The 14,905-nt window shown below is 37.7% G+C and overlaps 1 protein-coding gene across 1 annotated transcript in view; it reads left to right on the top strand.

The window, feature by feature from the left end:
- Col25a1 (collagen type XXV alpha 1 chain) overlaps positions 1-14,905 on the top strand; it is a 415,569-nt gene that overhangs the window by 203,433 nt on the left and 197,231 nt on the right. The gene's annotated exons all lie outside the window — the stretch shown is intronic.

Below are 14,905 nucleotides of genomic sequence, written 5' to 3'. Positions count from 1 at the left end.
TTTTAATGCTGGGTGTTTCTTTAGTATCCATTTTGTGTAGAGATCCTGGAGATTTCAGGGAATGGGCCAAGATGGCCAGAATATTGGGAGGGAAGAACATGAGGAAGCTTCCCAAACTGACTGACCACCACTGTGGTTGAGTACCAGCTGCAAATGAGCTTGGGATTTACTGTGTTCTATTCATTAAAAAACCAAATACTTGGGCATTCTCATCCCTACCATTCTAGATTGCTATTTGAATTTCATCGAGTATGTTTCTGCAGCTGTCACTAAGCTTTGCTTCAAATGATGTGTGGACTACCCTAGGGCAGGTGGAGAGTGTAAGGAGGACTTTGACAGGACTCTGTTCAGCCCCAGGTTCTGGCGTTACGCGACTGACTGCACGTATGGGCTCAGCAAAGCTATTACCATGACAAAAGAGTAGCTGTGGACTACCCCTAATCTGATCATATTACATTTCACCATTGACTGCTGCTGTGAAATAGAAACCCTTGTGTAACATGATTTGTTTAATCTTCATAAAGAAGGCCTTACCAGTCTTAGCTCAATCTAATCTCAATTTAAGACTGGAGATAGCCTTAAATTAAAATAGAAGTTAGGTTTTTGGCTATTTCTTTCAATAGATGAGAAGGAGTAGAATTAAGGGAGAAGAAATATGAAATATATTCTCCCCCTTCCCCCCCTCCCAGTCCCGGGGCTGAACTAGGTCTAGCTACTTTAGCTCAAGGCGAATGCTCTAACACTTGACTACTTGCAGCTTTTTCTGGTAGGTTATTGGAGATAAGACTTTTACAACCTGCCCAGGCTGGCTTCAAAGTACGATCCTCAGATCTCAGCCTCCTGAGTACCTAGGAATACAGGCATGAGCCATTGGCACCTGGCTAAGAATTGTAATATTGAAACATACATACATATACAAATAAACACTGAAACAGGTATGTATAAGTCATTTGCTAATATTTAGGTTAATACATCAATATTTTATAGCCCAACAAGCTCAACAAAGTGTTGCTCAACAGTTCTCTGCATTTGGAACCCTGAACAGACCTGTTGTGATTAGAATGCACATAGTTCATTAAAGACTGGCTCTTTTTCTTTTTTAAATCACAAGTTGTAAATCCATTAAAGCAAGTGTTCCTGCTCCCAGCACTCTCTGATTTCTTCATGAGGGAGGCAGAGTTTGTAGCAAGATCAAACAACTGGGCTTCATGTTCGTGTGTACCCAGGCCGAATGATTAGGACTCCAGGAGGATTTGTGTGCCTGCATCATGCCCTGGGCACTTCCCCTCCTCAATCCCTGTGGAATTTCTCAGCTGCAGCCATCAGTCCAAGGGGTTAGATGATCCTGAAAGAAGCAGAGCACATTGCTCTCATTCACGGCCACTCCCTGGCTCTTGCCACAGTTCTGAAAAGCCAATAGAATGGTGGGCCCTGGCTGACCTCCTGACCACATCTTTGATACATCTTTCCACCTCTATCCTCTACTTCCTCAAGGCACTGGTTCCTATTCTTATACTCAAGTAACAGTGCACCTGCTTTTCTGATGGGAAACCTGTTGGCTTGCTGGCATTCTTATACGTGTTTTGAGGTACCTAGGATTAGTACTCTTCTAAGTGCTGCATGGCAGGTGTGACCTTTTAGAGGGGAAATAATTTTCCTTTGTTTTTCCTAGGACTGTGTTATTGGAGCCCTAGCACGAACCTGTCAGGTTAGAGATAAGTATAAGATTCTGCCTACCTTAATAACAGGGTATAGGAAATCTCTGTGTATTCCTCCTCATCCCACTGTCTTCTTATTTCCGAGTTGGTCCAAGTCAATATTTTTAATAAGAAATTGTAGTTGGAATCATTATGTATGTAGAAATACTGGAAAGGATTCCATAGGGTCTCCCTGCACATTCACCAAGGGAAGCAGTAGAAACAACAGATAGATTTGGCCTCAGATATTACAGATCCTCTAATATCAGATCCTCTAATATTGTTACCAAGTTATTCAAAGGTGGAACTTAATAATTATGGTCATGAAAATAACCTTGAATTCTCCAGATGTTCAAATATAGGAACCACTGTCCTCCACCTGTTTGAGATACATCTTCAATTGTGAACATCTGTGTATTGTACATTAAAAGAAGAAATATGCACTGTGTAGGCCATCTTACATTATAAGTCATTGTTGTCTTACTCTTTCCAAGACCCCAGTTCAAAACCTGATATAATACTAATAATAGAGGGAGTTTTGCTTAGTCTCCCCAAAATGTATGCATGGGTCTACAGATTATTTTTTACTCTGTACAACTCAGCTTTGAAGACTACATTTGATTGGTTTTTTTTTTGTTTGTTTGGGAGGGGTTGTTTATATGTTTTTGGTTTTTGCCAGTCCTGGGACTTGAACTCAGGGCCTTGGTATTATGCACAAGCTTCTTTTTCTGAAGTGTTTCTTGTGGCTCAAGTGCTCTACCACTTGAGCTATAGCTCCAGTTTCAACTTTTTGGTAGCTGAGTGGAGATAAGAGTCTCACAGACTTTCCCACTGGGGCTGGCTTTGATCCACGATTGTCAGATCTCAGCCTCCTGAGTAGCTAGGCATGAGCCACTGGCGTCCGGCTTACATTTGACTTCTAACCTCAACTACTTACTCTAATGGAACCAAATTTGATTCTTCTTGTCAAATATTACTTAAAATTGTCCAAATTTTTGTTCACTTCTGTCGCCACTCCCATTTTCACCATATGCCTTACCTTTTGTGAGAGGCTCATAATTGACAACCCTCCCTTTTGTGTGGAAAGTTCCCACAACATCACCATCCTCATGTTCTTTTCTGGCTAGTCGATCTAAGCTTCCTTCCTAATACCTCTTTTTAACTTCTGTTTGAAGGCTTGAACAAACTGGACCAATCTGACGTATCCAAAGTTCTTTATTTTTATATTTATATTGTGTCATCCTGGGGTTTGAACTCAGGGCCTAGGTACTAAAGGCTAGCACTCTACCACTTGAACCACAACTCCATGTTCAGTTTTTTGCTTATTTGTTCTTGTTTTGGCTGGAGATGGGTCTCATGGACTTTCTGACCATGATCCTCAGCTCTCAGCCTCCTGAGTAGCTAGGATTATGAGTGTGAGCCACCAGCACCAGCTATCCAATTTTATCTTAAACATAAATTCACATTCCAATTAACCTGGTTCCGTGGTTAGCTATTGTGCATAGGGCTAAATGTATCTACATAAGCCTTAGGTATACTCTAATTCATTCTGTTCTTAATCTATTCGAAGTCAAGCTAAATTTTCACCTCTCTAGCCAGCTTCTTCAACTTCATTCTCCGAGTGACATTACTGTTTGCAATGCAGCACTGTGGTATACTGGTTTTGTTTTAGGTCTTGTATATCATACAAATCCAGTAGATCTTTTTAGGAAGAAATCAAATATATATGTACATTGTATGTATTAATGTCTATTATGTGGCTTAAAAGATTTTGATAGTCAAATTTTTTTGGTTTTATGTCCATATTTATCTTATCATAAAATATGCATGGTACAACCAATTTCTATTGAGTGCCCATGGGCTTTATTTATAGTACTGCTTTTTTGAGACCTTTGTAAAGACCTTTTTAAACCACTAACCTAAAAGCATACCAGTAGAGATGATTAATAATGGTTGTGTAATTTACTAGATTCATACAGGAAACTAGTCATCACAATGAGGTCATATTTACATATACACAGGTAGATGGGATGTAGGCCATGTCAAAATGGATTAAGATCCTAATTTCTTCATTTTTGATCCCATTCAAATAGAGATAAGGAGAGTTACCATATATGAAAATTTATTCTTTTGAACCTATTTTCTTTAGGCATATTATGCAATTGTCTTGATGAAGATATTTGCTTTTATGTCTTGAAAGACTCCTAATTAGACCATCTGTGGACCCATTAAAAATGGTTCATTTTACTAAGAAGCAAAAAATAAATGTCATAGGAGCATTTCCATTTATGAGCATTGCAGTTCTTTATTCGCTACAGTAAACATTTTCTTATAAGGATTTCCCCTCATATCAAATGAAGGAAATGCCTGAGAAAACAATATCATAATGAACACATTAGGGAATAATTTCATAATAAAATATATTTTAAAATTGCCCTATTTTATAAAAATCTCTTATCATGTTACAAAATAAAAATGCAAATTCTACTTAAAATGACCCTCTCTTTCTTGGTCTAAAGTTCTCACCTTTGAACTTTCACCCCTCTAGTTAGGTCCAAGCTCTCTTTCATCAGTTGTTTAAGGTTGATTGACACTTACATTTACATTGACTTCTTCACTTACTGGTCTCTGACGTATATCCACACATCCAGGCTGTGGTCTGTTTTGAGGTTCCCATCTTGGTTAGTACAAAAGAGGCCAGATAGAAAGCCAATAACATAGTCAACATGTTTTCATTAAAGCTATGGGAGTCCACCTAGTAAAATAAAAGTTTATTTTTTTAAAGTCTTCTTAGTATAGAAAAGGAACTCAGCTTCTAAAGATGAGATGGTCTGTCTTGGATAGGCCCTTCTGTAGTTTTTTGCAAAATCGTTACTTGCCACGTGACAGATACTCAGCAGTAATGTGCTAGAATTGTTATGAAATCAAATGGGAAAACACTGTATTTATAGACATCTACTCAGAATGTTCCTGTATTCCAGGGAATTTGCCTGTCATGATGAATCTAAGAGTTAACTATATGCAAGCAATTGTGCAATTTGAATCAGAGAACGAAACCCTGTGGGGAAGTTAAGAGATTTCAAGTCATTTTTTAATGACCAGTTGGGACTTGATTTTCTGGTGAGCATCATCTAGGTTAACATTTTCTATAGGAGGTCAACTATTATCCCAAGCAGCACTCCATTTTTTTTTGTTAATTTAATTTGACATTTTATAGTATTATTTTTATCTGCATGATATTTCCAAATGCATCGTAGCCCTGGACAAATTGCTTCTTTAAGTAGGCAAATAAGCACACATAGGCATATAACATTTAAAACTGTAAATTTGTTTCTGACTGTAGCATTTAATTCATCTTATTTGAATTTATTTGTTATGTATTAGAATTTTTGATATTATAAAATCCCCTTACCTTAATAATAGGTGGGAATTTTAATCTTGATCTTTTACACTTGAGATATGTAAAATGTATTTATCCAAAATGATTGCATTTTTTTGCTTTTTGTGTGAAAAGGCATGGTGGAGTACAGGTCTGCATGAATACTAGACAAATACTCTATCCCTGAACTATAACCTCAACCCCACTTCGTTGCTTTCTACTTAAAGTATGATGCTTGGAAAAACAATGTGTACTTTCAGTAAGTAGCTCTATTAAAATGCTTATTAAAGAGGCAGTGATATTTCAAGAAGGAAGAATATATCACAAAAATGTCAATTTGTAGCTATGTTGAAAAAAGTCTAGAGTAGAAAACTGAGCCAGATGATGCATGGCAAAAAAAAATAATGAAATGTTTTTTATTTGTTTTCATTGAATATATATATATATATATGTATAATTTCAGTAAGAAGACAGGAACAATGCAAGATTAGGGGTTAGACAAAACAGACTAAGGGTTGAATTGGTTAGATTGGTTAAAATCTTTGGTGTTAAATCACTGAGTAAGTACTTCCTCCCACGGTACTATAGAAGAATTATGTGGTGGAAATGGATTTAGTTAATTATCAGATAGATTAGAGTGAATCTAGAAAGAATTTAGAAATGAAAAGCAAGGCCCCAAATTACAGGGTTAGCAAGGAAAATGTCTAGAAAAGGGAATATAAGAGTTATTTCAGTCAATAAAGCACTAAATTTCTGAGGAATGAGAGGAAAGACTAAAACATGACTTTAAAATTTCCATCTTGTATGAATGAAAACTTGTCATGACATTTCAGTTTCTGAAAGCCATGAAATTCTCTTGATAGGAAGATACATGCTTTTTTTTTTTCTGTTTTTGAGCCAGAGTTGACATTGAGAATCTAATATCTAGAAGTAACAAGGAACCAGAAAAATTGTGTTGTGTTTTGTTTTGCCAGTCCTGTGGCTTGAACTCAGGGCCTGGGTGCTGTCCTTGAGCTTCTTTTGCTCAAGGCTAGCACTCTACCACCTTAGCCACAGCACCACTCCTGGCCTTTTCTGTTTATGTGGTACTGAGGAATGGAACCCAGGGCTTCATGCATGCTAGGCAAGCAGTCTAAACCACATTCCCAGCCCTTGTGTGGGTTTTTAAATATGCGTTTCTTCATTATCTTTAAGTAGTTGTACAGAGGAGTTGCCGTTCAACAAAACAGATACCACAAAAGCATTATTATTCTTTAAAAAGTAGTCCCTCATTAAACTAACAATTACAGTTCAGGTGCATGGAGTAAAAAATTGAATAAGTCAGAAGAATCACTTATTTTTTAAAAGATCAATATCTTAGTTGTCTTTAAGTACTGAGTTATCACAGACTAGTGTGAATGGTATATTAATATACTAGCTGGCTTGTATATAAATATGTGCTAATCTTATCCCCTTCAGTTAACTATGGGTGTCTATTGTGTATAAAGAGGAAGCAGTTCTTTTTTAGCTTTGCAACCTAAGTTCGTTAGCTCTCGTGATTTCTCATCATTATCTTTCACTTAAAATGAGAACCTAAAAATAAGCCTGTGGATTGGTATGGCAAATAAAGATCTTCAGAAGAACTAGTAAACTCCTTAGAAAGTTTACCAAAGGCTCTATTTTCCCCAGTGGCATTCCTATAAGCATGTATCAGAAAATTGCAGCAGTCCCTTGTGAGCTAGTGTCAGCATTCAAAATCCGAGTCAGATTGTCTACAGAGAATCCATGAACCCCCTCTGACCAGCTCTGAGCCACGGAGCAACCCATTCGCCCTCTCTGTACCATCACTTCGCAAAGCAGTCACACAGCTAGAATCAATAAAGATGGACCACGTACATTGCTTACAACAGAGTCAAGTAGTTGTGTGATAGCACGCCTAAATATTAACCATCGTTGTTTTCTGTTTTACCATGTTCAAGCATCCTCTCCACCTGATCCTGTGGGCTCGTCAGCTGCTCTTGCATTTACACTGATGGCTTCTCATTTTATTCAGGAGATAATACTACAAAAGGACACTGATAACTTCCAGCTTGGTTCATTAGGTTCAGGCTGCCATGTTGTCCTTTCCTCTAAAGCACTGGCTTTTGGGTGGTTAACTAGAGATAAGGGTCTTTCTTGCCTGGACTGGTTTTAAGCTGAGATCCTCAGACCTCAAACCCCTGAGTAACTATGATTACAGACATGAGCTTTCAGTACTGAGCAGATTTTTAAAACTTTTACTACTGATGGCTAATTTCAGCAATAAGCCTACTATATAATTACATTAATATCAGCCTAAAGAAATCCAGGGCTGCTGTGTTTAATTCACTCCTTGGAATTTGCCAATGAAACTATGTTTCATTGGATTTTTTTGGTTTTTTAAAATATATATAATATATATATATATATAATTTTTTATTGTGAAAATACCATACCGAGGGGTTATAATTACATCTGCAAGGTACATTTCTTTTTTTTTTTATTGTGAAAATACCATACAGAGGGGTTACAATTACATGGGCAAGATAATGAGTACATTTCTTATCAAGCATTGTTGCCTCCTCCTTTGTTTCCCCTTCTCATCCCTTCCCATCCCCCCCTTCACCCCCCCACACCAAAGTTGTAAAGTTCATTTTTCGACATAACGTCTTCTACATCTCATTTTTGTTGCAATGGGTCCACCTGTATCCCTATTTAAATAATTTGTTTTTTCCCTTCCCCTCCCCAAATTATACCAACATCAAATGATTCCCCTCAGTAGATGAATGGATCAAGAAAATGTGGTATATATACAATGCAATTCTATGCCTCCATCAGAAAGAATGACATTGCCCCTTTGTTAGGAAATAGAAAGACTTGGAAAAAATTATATTAAGTGAAGTAAGCCAGGCCCAAAGAAACATAGGTCCCATGGTTTCCCTTATTTGCAATACTAGTATATGTCTGAGACAAGCAGAAAAGGTCAGATAAGTTGATGTTAGGCCAAATGAATCCCAAGATAAGGATTCAAATGTTTTTTTCTTTCTTGCGATTGTTTCTAACATATTTATAAGATGATTTCTTTGTTGCTTTGTATGTCCCTCCCCCACGGTATAACCCTGTTTTCATTGTTGATATTGACACCTTTTTCTGTGACTTTAAAAATTCTCTTTATTCTTAAAGGACCTCCCTCCAGCTTCTACATTCTATGCAAGACATGCAACTTTAGAAAATTCAACATATTTTTTTCCTGCAGCTTAGTACCTAATATTTTCGATGGGAGTATATTATATAGATGATAACTGTTCTTGTTATAAAGTATAAAATCCTTCAAAGACCATCTATTTTTCAACTGTTACTCTTCAACATCTTGCAACTCCCTCTCCTGAAGTAGAAATTAAAAAAACAAAAACTGTCTTGATAAATCCCCTGTTGGATCCTGGGATAAAGAGTTCCTAGTACTATAATAATGAAACACTTTATGTGTGGGAAGAATGATAGAAATAACAACTGTGCTACATCAGACCTCATTAAAGTGAATGAACTCCATTCGGGCTGTTCATAGTCTTCAACAGTTTCTATTGCATATTCTGTATTTATTATCTAAATATTAAAAACAGCAATAAAGGCAGCCCTTCATTTGCTGGAATTCCATTTCTGGAAGCTAAGCATCTATGTGAAACCTAAAAATATTTCACTGCACTGGGTTTGCAAATCTTTCTTTGAGTGAGTAAGTACAATGGTATTTAAGTATATTCTTGTCACTCTTCAGTTATGACAGAGAGATTAATATTTTTCTGGCTATAAAATTTATAAAAATCAATTTTGAGTTAATTTGGAATGATTTAGTTGAAACTGAACTTACATTGCGATCACAGGGAAGATGTCTTAGACGACTGTGTTACATATTATATTAGCATCAAATAGCTATACAAGGGGAAATTTTGACCTACCATCTATGCATATAATATAACTGGATCAGACTCACGCATATAACTGGATCAGACTCACCTCTCTCCCTCCCTCCCTCCCTCTCCCCTGCTCTTTCCCCTTTATCTCTGTTGCCCCTTCTAAAAGAGACTAAACCTATGATCCAAGAAATACAGAAAGCAATAGCTCAGGGATGAAAAGTACTCTTGGCAAATGCATGCTGGGTAGGGAGGCAAACCAGGATGCTTTAAAAAAAGAAGAGAAGAAGAGAAAAGGCAATAAATGACAACAACAACAACAAAAAAACAGGCTGCTCTTCTACCCCAGGAGATCTCAGGAATGTCTCTGGCAGCTGCAGCTGGCTCTGGGGAGGGAGGGATCTGTCTGGTGCACAGGAGACATCATCTTTCTTGAACCAACCTTCCTCTCTTTGAGCTACTGACAGAGACTAGCCCAGGTTTGCCTTCAGATCTTTGGATTAACCTTGCAAGTAGCCGAGATTAATTTCAGAGCCTTCACCAAAGTCCTCCCACCTGCTTGCTTGCCTAATGCCTTAAATTCCTGCAGGATGGACCAAAGCCTTTCATTCCACAATTAGAAGGAAGAGGCTTAGACAGCAAATGCTTGACAGAAGATGACTAAAATTTGTTCTCAAGCAACAACTCGCCATATTGGATTGCAACCATTTGAAGTAAAAGATCACTGGTTAAAACAAATACATTGAGGAAGGAATAAACAATAGTGAATTCTTTTGTTTAACATAAACAGAAAAAACAAGTGTGCAACTGATTTGCATTTCTGTTCATCTAAAACTGAGGCCATATTTAGTATTTTGCTGTATTTGGGATATTTTATTGTATTTACTCTGATGGGCTTAAAGGGTCCCTGTGACACTCAAGATGAAGCTTGTTATTCAGGTGCACTCAATTGTTGAGAAGTCTTACTATTTTATTGATGAATTTGATGATAAAATAACATGAAGACAGTTTATGTGCTTTAAACATGAATGAAAAATGAAAGGAACAGTCACTTAGTGTATGCATATAACACCTTACAGTTTTACATTCATAACAGTCTCACAAATGGGGCAGAAATAAATCATCTGTACTGGTTATTTCAGCAGACTAAATCAAATTGGTTCTGAGAGTTGCTTCAACTTGTACAGTAGTGAACACTTATAGATCTTAACTATTTTCTTTCCATCATGCTAAATTGACTTTAAATATTATGATTAGAAGGCAATATTAATTGTTCTCAATTTCACATATATATACACAAATCTTTGGCATGAAACACTCAAATTTGTTATAATCATTGTTGACTGAGTAAAAAGAAAATACATACACCACCAGCTGGGTGCTGGTGGCTCATACTTGTCATCCTAGCTACACAGGAGGCTGAGATATGAGGATTACCATTTGAAGCCCACTCAACAGCAAGGTTACTGAAATTCTTATCTCCAATTAACCACCAGAAAACAGGAAATGGAGCTGTGGTTCAAATGAGGGCTATCCTTGAGTGAAATAGCTCAGGGACAGCACCCAAGTCCTGAATTCAAGCCAAACAAATCCAAGACAAAAAAAAAAAGAAGTTAATGCTTACTGAGTGCTTAGTATAACATCTTTTCATGCTATAATTACCTCCTTCATACAGATTCAGTCAGTCAATATCATTAGTGACCACTAAGTCATTTTTTTTTTTTGGTTCCGGTCGTGGGGCCTGAACTCTGGGCCTGGGCGCTGTCCCTCAACTCTTCAGCTAAAGGCTAGTGCTCTACCACTTGAGCCACAGCACCACTTCCGGCTTTTTTCGTTTTGCTTATGTGGTGCTGAGGAATCGAACCCAGGGCCTCAGGCATGCAAGGCAAGCGCTCTACCACTGAGCCACCTTCCCAGCCCACTAAGTCATTTTTTGTGGCCACAGCACTGCATTTCTCCATGTCCTCAGGTTGCCATGACAACACACCTGTGCACAGTCTCCCAAGACCTAAACCGTCTCCTTGTTTCCTGTCCACATGCTATCTCCTACCCCACAAGCAACATGGCCAGAAACAAACCCAACTAAGAATTACAAGTCTTTTCTCTAACTCTTCCTTCATATTTTGTAATCAGTATTTATAAGAAGCAAAGGTGTTTTGAAATACAGGAAAGCTAATAGCATTCAGACAGGTTATATTGAAACTTGATTTTGAAATACTGGCAGGATGAGCATATATGAGAAATGGAGTTTAGAATTGTCAACTTTTGGCAACTCATCAGAGGAGAGCATTCAGCTGCATCTATAATCACCCATCCCCTAGAGCACATGAGGCTCATGGAAAGGCGTGAACATTACTGGTTGTCATAGATCTTCTAATGCTGAAAAGCAATTTGGTTTTGTAGTTTCCCTTTATTTTCTGTAATTCTTCATTGCTTAATTCTTAGCTTGTGCATTTCACTTGCTAACTTGCTGGTAGTATCTGATTTTACTCTTTCCATTCAAATTCTCTTTAAAAAAAAAAAAACCTTGTGCCAATACTGGGGTTTGAACATAGGCCTCTGAAGCTTTTACTTGGCCTTTTGCTCATGACCTTTGCTCTCCTACTTGAGCTATGCTTTCAGTTCCTAAGTTTGACCAGCTAATCGGAGATATGCATCTCACAGATTTCTCACTGTGGGCTGGCATTTAAACTAGATCCTCAGATATCAGCCTCCTGAGCAGAATTAGGGATGTGAGCCACTGGTACCAGTCTCCCATTCATATTCTTAAAGTGGTTTGTTTTACAGACTCATGTCTTTTTGCTGATGAAAGTCACTGAAACCTTCTTGGCGTAAGTCTCTAGCTAGAGTCCATGATTAAAAGCCACATTCCAACTTCTACATTTTGTTCCTACCACTCCTGGCTGCCGTTCCATTACTCTCTCTTTTCAGCTCTCATTAATGTGTTTTTATTTTTTTCTGGGAGACAGCTATCTAGTGTTTTTTTCTGATTTTTTTTCCTCTCAATCTACTGAGCTGCCAACTCTGTTATCAAATTCATCTCATCCATTTCATTTTTAATTTTTGCTTGTAAGTTTGGAAACAAAATCAAATAGTTTTGATCAGCAGACTTCTTTAGACTTTGGTTTATTCTCTTCATTAGCTAGATCTTTGTCTACATCTTTCTGAGAGTTTTGAATAATTTCTTACTTCACTGAGTTAGGACTATGCTCAATTCAGGCCTCTGCTTCCTATCATTTAATATATTCTTTTTCAATCCAAGATATTTTAGAGTCTCATCATCTTATAACTGGTTTTGCTTCATTTTTTTCTGTTACATATCATGATACCATTTGAAAAACCTAGTCCTCAAATGTCTTCCATTTCCTTATATTCTGCTCTCTGGCTCTAAATATGATAGATTTCCCACAACCTATGATCTGTTTCTGGAAGGCTTCTGATTGAATATTTAAGGAAGGCATGGTCATATATAGTATTCATTTGTTTTTTAAGCCTAATCCCCAATGAATAGATAATACACTTCTAAGACATGTCATAAAAGTCAGAACTAGGTCTTCTGGCACCTTTGTTGTCAGTGAGTTGACAGTCAAAATACCTCTCATTGTAACTTTCCTTTTGCCTGATTTCCTTCCTTCCTTCCTTCCTTCCTTCCTTCCTTCCTTCCTTCCTTCCTTCCTTCCTTCCTTCCTTCCTTCCTTCCTCCCTCTCTACATCCCTCCCTCCCTTCCTTCTTTCCTTCACACTCTTCCTCCTTCTTTTCTTCTTGGACAGTATTTGGGCCTCATACTTGCCTAGCTTGCTTGCTTGATCAGCTGGTGTTCTACCTCTTGGACCACACCTCCAGCCCAACTTTTTGCCAGTTATTTTAGAGATGGAGTCTTGCAGGCTTTTCTGCCTGGGCTAACTTTGAACTGTGATCTTTCAGATCTGTTCAAAGCCTGCTGAGTAACTAGGATTACAGGCATGAATCTATGTTTTTATCTTTGTATAATCCTAAATTTCTTGTCTCATTTTAACTGTGAATCATTTTTATTTGTACTTGAAGTATAAAGTCAGTCTATAGTCAGTTTTGAAAAATGGGCATCTAGCTTGTCTTCAAGAATAGCATGGCTTTTGTTAATAATTCTATGTGAACCACAGCTATCTTAATTATATAATGGTTTCTAAATAAAGTATCTTTGACTACAAAAATACCTGATTGCAAATATTTGTTGTGTGTGCTTTATGCTAGTCCTCAGGCTTGAACTCAGGGCTTGGGTGCTGTCCCTGAGCTGCTTTTTGCTCAAAGCTAGCACTCTACCACTTAAGTGACAGCTCCACTTCCAGCTTTTCTTGGAAGTTAATTGGAGATAAGAGTCTCTGGGCTGGCTTTAACCCATGGTCTTCAGGTCTCAGCCACCTGGGTAGCTAGGATTACAGGTGTGAGCCACTGGCACCTGCCTTGATTGCTAATCATAATGAAGTTTCATGTGTTAGAATTTGTTGGTATGTGTGTGTTTGGGCAGGATTACAACTGTATATTTCTTATCAAGGGCCCACTGAGTTTCTTTACCTACTTAAACAATTCTCTTCCTCTTCTTCATCTGGCCAAGAACATCCTTCACATGATGATCTCCCTTTATACTAGAACCCAGGTAAACTCTTGTTTCTAGTGAAAGCTTTGGACTTTGCTGTAAAGTTGCTGCTCCTAATATTTTAACCATTTTACTGGCTAGTTGCTTTTCACCTTGTTACCAAACCCGGGTGGCCAGACTGCTCCCGTGCCAGCAGTGGTGGGAAAGCTAAGTGGCCCATGATGTTAGCATTTCTCATGATAACGTTTCCCTGCAGAAGGCAGTGTCTCCAGCTCACACTGAGTCAGCTGCACACACTGGCCAGTGCTGTCTGTGTCTTAAACTTTTCCAGAGTTCCACTTAGCAGCTCATTTTTTTTAAGCAGACAGTACTGTATTTTCCTTGGACTTTTTCTCCTAGCAAATATTGTAAGTCCTCCGTTCTCATTGTGGGCTAATTACTGTGTTCTGTTTGCCTGAGCCATCATTCATTGGAAGCTATTTCTGCCCAATGAAATGAGGACAGAAATTATGTAATTGAGAATAATGACTTGAAAGCTACAAATGCCTAAAATCTTGTGCTAAGTCTCAGATACATACCCACACCTCCCTCACACACGCATTGGGTTGGTGGTCTTAACAGATAGTTCACTGAGAGAGCCACCACAAAGGCTAAACTGTTCAGTAAGGGAGAATAATGAATCATTCTCTAGAAAAACCAGACTTAAGGTTACTGGTACACTTAGTGCAGTTAGAATGGTTATGAATCTATTCAAGGTATAATTTAAAGAAATTCCAGTAGATGTGCATTTAATACATTTGCAAAATGTATTCATTTTACTAATGTATACTTTTAATTAGTAAATATTGTTGGAAGAATGAGGATGAATTTGACTGAAGAGAAACTGTATTCATTTGGACTTACTTTTGTGTTATTTATTATTTTGTCACTTGTGGGGCTTGAATTTAGGGCTGAGGTGCTATCCCTGAGCTCTTTCATGCAAGACTGGTGTTCTACCACTTGGAGCCACAACTCCACTTCCAGTTTTGTTTTTTTTTTGTATTAAATTGGAGATAAGAGTCTCACAGACTTTCCTACATGGGCTGGCTTTGAACCATGATCCTCACATCTCAACCTCCTGAGTAGCTAGGATTACAAGCACCCGACTTACACTTACTTTTAATTAGTTAGCTATAAAAAAATCTTTGTGGAAAAAAAATTGCTAAGAAACATGAAATCTCAACAGCAACAGAGGGTTAGTGATGATATCCAAACACAATGAGTAAAAGTTTCAAATCTTTAGTGTTCTTGAGCCACAAGGGATTTTTAGATATTTCGAGTAGTTTTTTATAATTAAGGGAGCTTAAGAGT

Source organism: Dipodomys merriami, unplaced genomic scaffold (genome assembly GCF_024711535.1).
Source record: "Dipodomys merriami isolate MVZ:Mamm:240054 unplaced genomic scaffold, mDipMer1.0.p SCAF_15, whole genome shotgun sequence".
NCBI classification, from domain to species: domain Eukaryota; kingdom Metazoa; phylum Chordata; class Mammalia; order Rodentia; family Heteromyidae; genus Dipodomys; species Dipodomys merriami.
This window is presented reverse-complemented; position numbering and strand designations above follow the sequence as displayed.